The sequence below is a fragment of the Ambystoma mexicanum genome, chromosome 9 (assembly GCF_040938575.1).
Source record: "Ambystoma mexicanum isolate Mex_15411 chromosome 9, UKY_AmexF1_1, whole genome shotgun sequence".
NCBI classification, from domain to species: domain Eukaryota; kingdom Metazoa; phylum Chordata; class Amphibia; order Caudata; family Ambystomatidae; genus Ambystoma; species Ambystoma mexicanum.
In genome coordinates, this window is record NC_090931.1 from 1,030,057,359 (window position 1) to 1,030,071,227 (window position 13,869).

General features: G+C 44.3%; 1 protein-coding gene across 1 annotated transcript in view; it reads left to right on the plus strand.

Annotated features, from left to right (window-relative positions):
* GRB14 (growth factor receptor bound protein 14) overlaps positions 1–13,869 on the plus strand; it is a 1,091,974-nt gene that overhangs the window by 617,613 nt on the left and 460,492 nt on the right. The gene's annotated exons all lie outside the window — the stretch shown is intronic.

A 13,869-nucleotide genomic window follows, 5' to 3' on the forward strand; every position in this document is an offset into this window, starting at 1 on the left:
GTGAACAAGAGAGATGGACAGGGGGTGTCATATTCCTTTTTTGTGTGCATATGAGGAAGAAACAAAAAAACCCTGGGAGAGGGAAAAAAAATGCGTCGGGCTGGAAAATGTGCCTTGCATAAAGAATACATGATTGTACGGCTATTGCATTAGCATCACACAATTGCGTCCAGAATTTCTCTATGAGGGGCTCCTAGTGCATTTGAGTTAGTGGGGAAAGACAGCAACAACATGTTGTGCTTATGGGCAAATAGTGTCAGTCAGATGTAAAAATATGCTTAAAAATCATGAAAGCGAGGTGTTTAGCAACTGTGCTCCTCAAACAGTGGCATATTTGCACTATAACAAAGAGAAACTCATACATCATGACCTTCCCATTGGCCGAAATAAAGTGACCGTATTCCAAACAAGTCACAGCACGCGCACACTTGCAGACCGAGACCAGAGAACTCCAGAAGTGGTTGTGACAACACGCGCACACTCCAGACCTGCATCAGCCCAGATTCGCACAACGCGTTTGTTAAGAAGGCTTATGTTGTATTGTATTGTATTGTATTTATTCTTATAAAGCGCTTTATACCAAAGCGCTGTACAGTTACAACAACAGGGTACATTTATTCTAGGGAATATAAATGAAAAGAAAACTTGAAAACGAGCTCTAGAGTTCTAGAGAAGGATGCAAAGTAAGTAAAGGGCAAATGCCAGAAAATTATTTCTTTAAATTCAAAAGCTTCCAATACTTATCCCGAGCCGTGCCAAATGATTTCATAATTTAACATTTTAACAAAACACTACTAGAGAATTTCAGACCACTTTTCCTGCAGGCACACTGCCCACCTGGCAACCACTAAAAGCTGCATTCATAAAAGCAACAAAACCATATGTGCACAAAGCAGTGCTACTTAACACTAGAACAATACATTAGAACATAATGAGCCCCCGTTTAAATGTGGGAGTACTAAATTTAAAGCTCACAGGAAAAATTTAAAGTGTTTCCTTGCATTCCCTACAAAGAAAAATAATGTGCTTAAGGGCCTGGTGAAGGACAGGCCAGTTCCTTGTTGATTTGGGTGGTTAACTGAATAAGGACCGCCGGCGTAGAACTCGTGTGTCAACATAATTATGAAACAGCAAAAAAAGTGATAGCAATCGCCGCACTAAAAACAGTTATTCTCCGTTTCCAGGCACTTGCAGTAAGAACACGCTCACAGCCAGCCCATTCTCACAGCAGACCCCCTTGAGGCGAGGGCACATTCTCCGGCTGCACACCCTGTGAAGCAGGCCCATGCCCTGAGCCTGTGACCTGAGACGGCCGACTACCATATCATTATAATTACCTCCTGCATTTCTTGCAGAATGACACAAAGGAGAGATAAAGGGGGTTCCCACACCACTGCACTGCTGAAGACCGCCCCCATAGCTACCCACACAAGAGGATATACAGCCATCTGCTGACTAGTAACTGGGGTGCAATAACCCGGCTGGCGCTGGCCCTGAGGTGAGGCCGCAACTGATGCAGATGGCCCAGGCCCAGACGCTCTCTGCTATTGCTGGAATCTCCACGCGCACACAATCACAGACCCCTGGCCTCTCGCAGCACTGGCATAGTTACAGACCCCAGTTCCTGCCCCAGCCAAGGGCAACATGCAGTATCTCACAGGCACCGCCGCACCCCGGGTCCTCATCTTAGCACACTCACTGCACATGTACACTCCCAAACACACTTAAGCTAGCCAGTGAAGCCATGAGTTCACACAGGCACAGCACTCACACGCCCATGCCACCACCAGAGACCCTCTCAAACCATAACGGGCTCATTGCACACGGACATGCAGCACCACCACGGAATAAAAGACAGGCACATTTTCCCGTTCAAGCAAAGAGATACTCCGTGCGGCCTGCCAGCCTCCCAACTCTCCTGGTGCCGGTACCGACAGTCCTCCTGTGGTGGGCACTGGCTGGAGGCCTCGCCCGCTCTCTGACTCTGGGTCCGACTCCTCCTGGTGTGCAGTAGTGTGTGGCTCAGCTTGGGCTGGGCTCAGTGGCTCTATCTCTGTCTACTCACCGTGCGTGGTGGCACACTGGCCAAAATTATGCCCAGCCCAGGGTCAGAGGCCCAATTTAATATCCGAGACTGAGACTGTCTTAGATGTCCTGGGTGTTCATCTAAGCAGTGCACGGTGGTGGCGCGAGTTATGGTTGTTTAGCTTACCAAACCTGGCAAATTTCTGGGGTTTTTTGATTTTACTTGAAACCATAACGTCCCTTTAACAAAGTTTTTTCTTTGAATTTCAAAGCTTTTTATTAGTGCAACTTAACCATAACATCCCTTTAAAAAAGTTTTTTCAGTGAACTTCAAAGCTTTTTATTGGTGCAACGTAACCATAACATACCCTTAACAGTTTTTTCATTGAATTTCATAGGATTTTATTAGTGCAAATTAACCATAATGTCCCTTTAACAATGTTATTTCATTGAATTTCATAGGTTTTTATTAGTGCAACTTAATCATAATGTCCCTTTAACAAAGTTTTTTCATTGAATTTCATAGGTTTTTATTAGTGCAACTTAACCATAACGCCCCTTTAACAAAGTTTTTCAGTGAATTTAATGGGTTTTTACCTGTGCATGCTATTTTCCTATAACTTACTAATATCATACTTACCAAATATAGCAATATTTGTGTCCGATTTACAAAATGTCACCTTAAAACTCTGCCAGTTCCCACCTTCTGAAATCATTTTTAACACTTTTATACACTTTTGCATCTAATTCAACTAGTTTTGCATCCGTAGACGTCTACAAACATCTGACTTCATAGCGGACCTTCCGGACAGTGCCACATGACCATACGCTGGCGCGCAACATGATGACGTGTCCGAGAACCTGTCCGCACTTCACGATAAGATCTCTGCTTCGCAGACAGTTCAGAACTGCATTTTTTACTGATCTAGGAACTTTCAACTTCAAAATTTCCCTTGCACAGCTCCAACACCTAGTCCTACTCATCCATTAACAATCTAGTACACAGTACATACTTTTAGCAAAACTGCTATTTATCTTAAAATGGCATCAGCTAAGCCCATCCCTCCTCCCCAAGAGACACACCACTGCTTTAATCAAGGAGCATGAGAAACAATGCCCCTAACCTTAGAAATAACACACGCACAACATTTTCCCCTGTCCACCCGCTCCTCCATATTAGTGTTTGGTGCCTCTTCCCTCATTTCCCTCCCCGCCTTCCTTTCTAAGCTCTCCTGCCAAAAAAAAAATCCATCCAAAAACAAAATAAATGTTGCTTTACGAACCACCTTTCACAGTTAAAAAATAGAACTAAAAAAAAAAACACATCACGACCTCGGCGGTAACCCTTAAATCCGGCGGCAGCGCTATTACCACCGGATTTAAGGGTCCGCCGAATCAGGGCTTCGGCGGATTTCGCCCCAGCACTTGGCTGGGGGGAAATCTGCTGAAAATTTGCGCTATTACCGCCGGCGGGAAATCTGCCGACGGTAAGAGCGTGAATTTTCCCCATTGAGCCCAATGGGGAATGGGGCATTCCCGAATGGGCTCAATGGGGAATGGGGACTTCCAAGTCTGCCCAACTCGTGATCCTGCGCTATTAGCGCCGGGGGCTATGGCGGTCGCGCTAATAGCCCCCGCGCTAATAGCGTTAGAGTTACCGCCGAGGTCGTGATCAGGCCCATAGACTCCATCTACTTTATATTTCTCAGTAAAATACATAGATTCAATAAGATTTTCCAACATTTCCATTTGCATTTTGTGTTATACTAATGGGAATATTGGGGCGTTCATCCTACTTTCCTGGGACTGGAACGGTGGATCCCGGCCCAGCAGCCCAACTTATCAGCCCAAGCGAAGCGAGGGTGGATAATGAGGTCTGTGAACCATTATCTCCCCATTCCAGCCCCTGAAATCGGGGATGAAGGCCATTAGCAGCCTAGGTTCCCAAAGCGGGAACCCATGGTACTAAAAAAGAGGATTTTTCATCCTACATCGGGACATCGGTTAAGGAAGGAAAATCCTTTTCCAAGATAGCCACCCAGTAGCCCACATGCCTGCAAAAACGACACATGTAGTACAGTGTGGCAGCCAGGAGCCCAAAATAAATGTATGCGATCAAGTATGGCTGTAAAAAAAAGGGGTATGCGACAAACACGACTTCGTGGGGTGCGGGCATGTGTTTTCCAGCCGTTGGGGTTCACACACTATTACTTCACAGCGGGTTCTTCTACACACAAGGCAGAAGATGAGTGGTATCCTGCTCGCCCAGGGCCAATCGCGTTTGAAACTACCCGGGAACCCCAGTAATACACGTACCTCACTCGCACAGGGCCAATCGTGTGTGAAACTACCCGCGAACCCCAGTAATACATGTACCCACTCGCACAGGGCCCTTTCACATGTGAAACTTCCCGTGAACCCCAGTAATACACGTACCCCACTCGCACAGGCCCTTACGCGTGTGAAACTTCCCGCGAACCCCAGTAATACACATACCCCACTCGCACAGGCCCTTTCGCGTGTGAAACTTCCTACGAACCCCAGTAATACACGTACCCCACTCGCACAAGCCCTTTCGCGTGTGAAACTTCCCGCGAACCCCAGCAATACACGTACCCCACTCGCACAGGCCCTTTTGCGTGTGAAACTTCCTGCGAACCCCAGTAATACACGTACCCCACTCGCACAGGTCCTTTCGCATGTGAAACTTCCTGCAAACCCCAGTAATACACGTACCCCACTCGCACAGGCCCTTTCACGTGTGAAACTTCCCGCGAACCCCAGTAATACAGGTACCCCACTCGCACAGGGCCAATCGCATGTGAAACTTCCTGCGAACCCCAGTAATACACATACCCCACTCGCACAGGGCCTATCGCGTGTGAAATTTCCCACGAACCCCAGTAATACACGTACCCCATTCGCACAGGGCCAATCCCGTGTGAAACTTCCCGCGAACCCCAGTAATACACGTACCCCACTTGCACAGGGCCAATCATGCGTGAAACTTCCCACGAACCCCAGTAATACACGTACCCCACTCGCACAGGGCCAATCACGTGTGAAACTACCCACGAACCCCAGTAATACACGTACCCCACTCGCACAGGGCCTATCGCATGTGATACTTCCCGCGAACCCCAGTAATACACGTTCCCTGCTTGTCGTGCTGTTACAGGGTTAGCACAGCCCTTTGCGCTGGATTCGGGATTTTGATGGCTTTTCCCTGAGCGAGGGGCGTTCTTGGGGACATAACTGGCGCTGCTGCAGGGTTGCTGCGCCACTGTGCACCACGGCTGGTTTTGGTAGCTCAAATCCATGAATACGCTGTGCGCGGAAATGGATTTTAGTGCACGCGGCTGGCCCATAGTTTCGCACGCGCACACTGTGCGCCAGCCGCGTGCGCCACTTGTGCGCTAAATTCTATGAATTACCCCCTAAATGTAGTAATACATAAAAAATGTAACCCATATATGTAACACACTAACCATTCATTTAAATACAATATGTTCTAATATGGAACATACCAAAAGAAGATAAATTGGCTTCCAACATAATTACCTCACAGACACTACAGAACTAAGAACAAGACCAGAACTACAGAGTACTTAGAACATATCTTACTTGAAATAATAAGTGTACTTCATTTTACTCATATATTTATACATTTTCTGTATTAGATTTAAAAAAAAATATATTATCTTTTTTTTCTTACAGAAATGTCTAGTACTGTGGAATGGCTAGACGAGCATTTCCCACATGAGGAAATGTCAGAAGATAGTGAAACTAATGATAAACACTTTATAATATAAGCCATTTAATTATTATTATTTTATATACATTTAACATATATGTATATATATTTTTGTACAGCGCATACCAAAATAGAAAATACATCTGAAGAAACTTTTATGGATGACACCCCTGACAGCATAAAAGAAAAAATTAATTTATTGTTGAGCAATTTTAATAATTTGAAAACTTTTGTTGAAGATCATTTTAAAACAAAAACCTCATACCCTTGTCCCACATGTACTTGTCCCCCCTCACCATATCCCAATCAATTATCCCCAAACCCTCTCCATAACCCAAAACATTTTGATGAGACTTCCATCCCTTCTTCACCTGATACCAATCATGTTGAAACCCCTAATTATCCTGTTTTTGTTTCCGTTTCTGCCTCACCTTCTCTCTCTTAAATTATTAATATATGTTAAATAAAGTTAAATTTTTATATTGTGTTGTAATTAGTTTCCGATAAAAAAAAAAACAATGTAGGTGTCCGCGGACAGCGCGGGTGTTCTGAAATGTTCGTAAATAAACAAAAATGGAGGTGTCCTGAAGAACACTATACCTGTCCGTACTGTTCGCTAGCAAGTTGAAACTGTTCTAAGAACACACGCGGTGTCCTGAAATGTTTGTAAAGAAATGAAAATTAAAGTGTCCTGAAGAGCACTATACCTGTCCGTAGTGTTTGCTAGCAAGTTGAAACTGTTCTAAGAACACAATTGGTGTCCTGAAATGTTCGTAAATAAACAAAAATGGAGGTGTCCTGAAGAAAACTATACCTGTCTGTACTGTTCGCTAGCAAGTTGAAACTGTTCTAAGAACACACGCGGGGTCCTGAAATGTTCATAAAGAAATGAAGATTAAAGTGTCCTGTAGAACACTATACGTGTCCGTAGTGTTCGCTAGCAAGTTGAAACTGTTCTAAGAACACAATTGGTGTCCTGAAATGTTCGTAAATAAACGAAAATTGAGGTGTCCTGAAGAACACTATACCTGTCTGTACTGTTCGCTAGCAAGTTGAAACTGTTCTAAGAACACACGCGGTGTCCTGAAATGTTCATAAATAAACGAAAATGGAGGTGTCCTGAAGAACACTCTACCTGTCCGTACTGTTCACTACCAACTTCAAACTGTTCTAGAACACATGCGGTGTCCAGAAATGTTCGTTTGACTTGTGACACACTTTTAATTACTTCAGGACCCGAACAGTGTCCGTAGAACATCAACGCGCATGCGCAAACCAATGTCCATGCGAAGTTGTTCGCGAAGCGATCATGTAACCGCGCCCATGCTGATCGCGTTTCTGAAGGCGGACACTGTTCGTGTCCTTGAACAATTTAAAAGTACATTTTCAAGTAATCCACAATATTTCTCAATAAAAACTCACCATAGCACAAGTCCCACATACTAGTCCAGAGTTTCTACATACTTTTTGAAAGTTTTTGAACCTTTTTTTGTGTTCGATCTGTCCGCGGACATCGCGCATGTCCGCGAAACGCGTACAAGCACCCCTATAAAAGACCACTCCCTAGAGCTTATTCTCATTGTGTTTCTGGCTATTCTTCAGAGCACAGCAAATTTTCCTGCAACTTGCAGATTACACCATCATCGAGATGGCATCCATGGCTGTACTACTGCCACCTGGTGCTGCACCTGCTTCAGCACCACCCCAACCCCCTCCACCACCACCACCTTCCCAAGGGCCTGAAGAGGGGAACAGGAGTGAGGATGCAGAGGAGGAAGAAGAGGATGACGAGAATGAGGTAGAGGAAATCCCTACTACCCGCACTAGGCGTGGGTCTTGGGTGTGGCGGTTGTTTATCATTCATGGGAATGGTCCTAAGGCTTGTGCGAACCGTGTCACCTGCAATGAGTGCAAAATGGTACTCAGTCACGGGAGGCATGGTTTGTACAATTTGGGACCACTACCATGAAGCGACACCTAAGGTCATTTCACTCTGGGGCGATTTGCATGGTTTTACCTTGCGAGGAGCGTAGTAGGTTGATTTCCTCTACTTCATCCTCCGTTTCTGATCCTGTCACCACAAGGACCAACTCTGTGGGACAGCATCTTCCTCAAGCTGCCTCACAGGCCATACAGAATTCTGATGACCCTTACCTTTCGAGGGGCACAGTTGTATGTATGTACTGCGACACATTATTCTGCAGGGGGGTGCGACTTCGCAGTGCTTTTGAGACTATCGTCTCAGAGCATGAGAAGACCTGCTCACTACCCAAATAAAACCTACTCTACATCTTCCTCTCTCAGCTCGCCCTTTCTTATCCCTGTGGTTGGTGTCCCCCGCTTTACCCTCTTTTCCCCTCCTCTCCTATTGTGTCGTGTATAAAAAACCAAAAAAAATACAAAATAACAAAAATAAAAAAAAATAAGGGTCTTTTCAGAGCCGCCTTTCACAGTTAAAAAATAGATGGGGCCCTTTGTATTTTTTAGAAGTCCACGGACATCTAAATATTTGGGATGCTACCCTATCATAACCATTGCAATTTTCTCTGGGAGGAAGTGGTGGCTCTGAAAAGAGCCTTTGGGGGGTGTTTGTATGTCAAAAATTATAAATACTCAACACCTACTTCAAAATGGATGCTGTAATTCTAAAAAAGGTCGCAATGCATTTTGTACATTTCTCAGAAAAATCTGATTGCCAGCATAAGTAAGATGGACTCCATCTCTGCGAAAAATGTATGTACTATGAAACATAATATTTTCATCGTGAAAAGAGGACATGCGAAAATCTCTTAGAAAGGCACAAACAGCCTTATTAACATTGTGCCTTGCTTTTTCCATTTATTGACCAAATTAAGAAGAACGAAGCCACATTTGTCTCTGCGCAATACGTGAAAATATTACTTGAGAATTAGGAAACATGTCCATGACCTTCCCAAGTCCTTCTTTCATAGCAAATTGCAAAGAAATTCCAGACACATGTCCTAAACTGTTCCCTCCACAATGAATTACAATTATGTCTGGATGTTGCTCTGTCTCCAAAGTAGCAAAGAGAGGTAGCAAGTCCAACCACTTCATTCCACATACTCCATGCCAGTGTACTTCCACATGTGGAAATCCAAGATCTACAGCTACTCCACAGCTTTATGCATGCACCTTCAACCAATGTATCCACGAATCTCCCAAAATCCAAACAATCTGTATTCTGAAACACACAGTCATAGCTATCTTTTGTTCTCTCAGCAAAAAGAGTATCTGAGAAACTCTCTCCTGGCACAACACACCCACTAAACTTTCCTGACCAATCCCTTTTAGTGCTCATTCTCATTTGCATGACTTCTGAACCCAAAAATCCCCGGATGTTACACCCGATGTCCGCCAACTACCGCCATGTCTGCATACATATCGTAACATGAACAGCCCTCTACCATTTCCACTTCACTCGCTGTGCCATTCCCTCATTGGATGTAGCTAAGAAGTTACATGACCATCCACCAAATACCTTCAAGACCTCTACATCTAACTGCATCATCATAGATCAGCACTGTAAATGTACTGTAAATCGCTCTGAGTACAAGTGTCATATCATTGGCAAGCACCATCTACAAGAAATACTGTACAAGTCTCCAAGATTTCTACTTGCAGCTCCATGCATATCCATATGCATGAACACAAACTACAGGTATGCATATTTTCTGTACAGTACATGAACACATTTTCAAACTGACTTTTAGCTTGTGTAATCTGTAAAATTAATGTACTGTCTTTTTTTCAATCTCCTAAAATCAACTGTCACGTATAAACCTTTATACTTTTTACTTTCTTTATACACACACACACACACACAAATCATGTTAAACTAACATTTTTTAAATGAAATACATAGACTACATATATTCAAACAAAATTGCATGCATGCACACTCTATGTTCAAATCTCAAAAAATAATGCTTATACAATTACATAATTTGTTTTAATTTCTTTATTTATTTAATTACTTTAATTTAAGCATGACATTGAGGCACTATTACCTGGAAGACCTTAGTTATAGAAATAGTAGTATTCAGTGATGCATTATGAAATTCACAAGACATAATAAAGATATTTTGTTTGCTACAGTTAGGCATTGCAATACAATTTGTTAATTAAGAAAATATCATATGTATTGAACTGGTGCGACGTATCTTATGTAAATAAGATAGTTTTAATGGTTTTGAGGAAGACGCTGAGGACTTCAATGAAAAAAATCAATGTCTAAATTAAAAACAGTGCTATATACAAACAAAATTACTAATTTGTTTCTTTTACAATTGCAGTGAAGGCCATTCTCCTAAAAAGAAGCAGCCGAATTTGAAGAACAAAGAAGAACTAAGAAGTAACCTGTTCATTTTTTGAAAAAAAGTAAGTAGAATATCACCATAATTTTTGTATTATTACTCAAACACACTGTAAAGTTAATTCATGCTATTCCTGTGCCTAAAAATATGTTTTGTGCACCATTCTGTCCAAAAATCCCCATGTCTTAAACAGCGATTTACAGCCAGAATGGCCAACAAATTCCTATTTTTGGACACACAAATTACCCAACTCAACCGCAAGAATTTTGATATTATAGAACAAACAACTGTTTTAATTGTATACATTAGATTTACTATTTGTACTTCTCCACACCACTAGCTTACTTTTTTCTGTAATCTGAACCCCAGTTTAGTAGCACATAAATTCAAGAATACCCATCCCTACTAATTGTAGTTCCCAATGCACAATCACACACCATTACATACATCTTTATCATCTTACTCAAACACTCATGCTCACAGCACACATACATTGCCGAAAACCCCAACCCATACCGTCTTTATTTTTTTCAACACACCCTAAAGTATGCCTACCAAAAGTCAAATCCGTAGAAAGCAACGTAGAAGTAGAGCAAATGCAAATAAAAGTGTCCAACATAAGCATCCATCTCTAGCAGAATGTCATGATCTCTGCTTCCAAGGGGTCAGGACTTGCCCAACTCCCTTGGAAGCAGACCCATAACCCAGGTTCCGAGCGCCAGCCGGTCCCAATTGGGACCTTTTGGACTCTGTCCTGGCGCCGGTGGCGCCAGGCTCATAAATGTGCCCAGTCCCAGCGCTGGAAGCGCCGGGCTCATAATGCTTGGGTGGACTTACCTGCGGCAGACCATGCTGCTTACTTACCTGCCAGTTGAGCCTCTGATCCTCTTCTGTTCGGGACTACTTTTCCTGTTGGGTGGGGCAGGAGCCACTCCCTAGGTTCAGAACCCTGGAACTCTTCTGGAAAGCAGGGACTCTTTTCTTTCCTAGGCGTGGCTGTGGAAGGAGACACCTAAGCACTACAGGAGGCTATTTAAACCACACCCGATGGATGAATCTTGCTTTGTGTTATTCTGCATCCTCTGCAGCAGAACGCTCATCGTGTCTTCTGCATCTGATCCTGGGCCTAAGGAAAAAGGCTTCCATCCTGAATCCAGTCTTCAGCAACACCTATAAAGACAAGAAAGAACAGGTTAGCATTACGGTCTTCAGTGACAGCGCTCCTTTTACCTGATCCATCGGCTGTCATCGACGCCTCGCACTGCATTCCGGCATCTGAAAGACAAAAGCTTACCAATTCTGCGCACGCTCCGGAGGCCTTCAGCGCTGCATCCCGCATCTGAAAGATAAAACAAGGTGCGTTTAAAGACTTTGGGGAACTTAAATACTCACGAGCCATTACTCCTTTCACATCTAACCCAGTGGGTATTCGGGCACCCTGCAGCCACTCCGAACTTATACCTGCAAAGGAAAAAGACAGTTAGAGCGCGCCGTGAAGCAGGCAGCAAGTGCTTACTTACGTGCTTCAAGGCGCTTTTATTCATCACACGGGCTCCATCTTCGCCATTGCCGGAACCCTGCAAAACAAGATACAACATTACTAAAGACTTTTAAAGACATTTGAATTACTCGAAACTTACCGTGCGTGAAGAAAACGACGGACAGCAGTCCTCTGAAGTCAAGAGGCCTGCTTCCCTTATCCAGTGAGGAAACTGGTTTCAGCACCCTGCTCCGAAGCAGATGGAGAGCACGGCGTTCACTTACCTAAGACACCTTACCCTTCAAGTCAGACATACAGTGCACAGGGGTCCAGCCCAAAGAGCCAGCCGTGTGTTACACATCACCTTAGAAGATACGGTATACGCCCAGTCAAGACCGGCGCCTCTACGGGAATCAGGTGAGCGTTACAGAACACAAAGCCTACCACAAAACTCCCGTCCAGGCGCTATGGAAACCTCGGATACCGACCAGCTAGCCCAGTTGCTTGGGGAACTAAGGGCAGAAGTGCATGCAGCCCGTCAGGAAACCAACGCTCTAAAAAGGGAACTGATTATTTCCAAGGAGCGAACAGATGATCTCGCTAGGCAATTGCTACAGTCACAAGCCGGACAGACCCCGTTACCCGCATCTGGGGGAAATCTTCCTTCTACATCCTCTATGAGTCCAGTGCAGATCAACCTACCTGGGAATGTACCTCTGGCTCCGCCCGAACGATTTTCTGGTGACCCAAAGAGGTTTGCAGTATTTATCAATCAGTGTCGGTTGCATTTCTTATGCCGGCCAGCAGCATTTCCAACTGATCAGGCTAAAGTAGCTTTCGTGCTTTCGTACCTTAGTGGTAATGCGGCAGACTGGTCGATCCCTCTAGTAAATCAAGATGATCCGGTCCTCCATGATTTTCAAGCTTTTCAGCTCAGTATGGAAAAACTTTTCGCAAGACATTCACAGGGGCAGGCTTTGGACAATGAGCTTCTTTCGTTGCGACAAGGTAATCAAGACCCTTTGGCTTATATTGCATCTTTCAACAGACTGATAGTGGAAACTCAATGGCCTGAGGACAAAAGGATTACGCTGTTTTATAGAGGTCTACGTGGAGAGCTCAAAGATGTGTTAGCCCAAGTAGTGAATCCCCCACAAGATTGTTCAGACTATATAGATTTAGTTGTTCAAATAGATCACAGACTGCAGAACAGGAAGGCTGATCGTTCCAAGTTTGATGCTCGAGTATTTTCCAAACCGCCAACTCCTTCCAAAGGAGTAGACTCCGGGGAACCCATGCAAATAGGGGGCCTGAAAGGTCCTCTAACACAAAAGGAGCGGGAAAGAAGAAAACAGTTGCAATTATGCCTCTATTGCGGAAACTCAGGGCACTTTCTTCGAGACTGTCCGGTGAAACCTGCCAAGAAGGCAGTAGGAGCTGCAGTTACCAAAGTTACAAACTCTGAGCAGGGAAACGACCTCGCCCGACAAGAATAGAGGTCCTCTTGCCGAGCGTGAAAACCAGTTCTGTGACCTCGCATTTCGTGATACCTATGGTCCTCATTAGCCCTGATAATCCGGATCGATTACATGCAATTGAAGCTTACGTCGACAGCGGTGCCATCGGCAATTATGTGGATCATGCAATGGTTTTGAGGATGAATCTAACTCTTTGTCCCAAGGCTGTAAAGGACGTCATTACTACGGTGGATGGAACGGAGATAGCCTCCGGACCAGTAACGCATACCACTCAAGAAGTGACGCTCGTAAGTCAAGATGGACACCATGAGAAGATCGTGTTCGATGTGATCAAGGCCCCTCAGTTTCAGGTTATTCTAGGAATTCCTTGGTTAGAGAAACACAATCCTCTGATCGATTGGCGAGCAAGAACGGTCCAGTTTCCAGAATGTGTCTCTACTTGTCATCCTCCACCTGGTGTTGCACTGGCAGCTACTTCTTCAGAGACGACTCCCCAGTTACCTCCCGAATACCAAGAATACCAAGATGTTTTCCAGAAGGATCAGGCTAATTCTCTACCTCCTCATAGGTCTTATGACTGCCAGATAGACCTGATACCTGGATCTACTCCTCCTTGTAGTAGGATTTATGCCCTCACCGAGCCTGAGAACCTTCACCTTCGTCAATACCTGGATCAATACCTGGCAAATGGGTTTATTCGTCCTTCCAAGTCCCCTGCTTCTTCAGCTTTGTTCTTCGTTCCAAAAAAGGAAGGAGACCTTAGAATTTGTATAGATTATCGCTCCCTGAACCAGATCA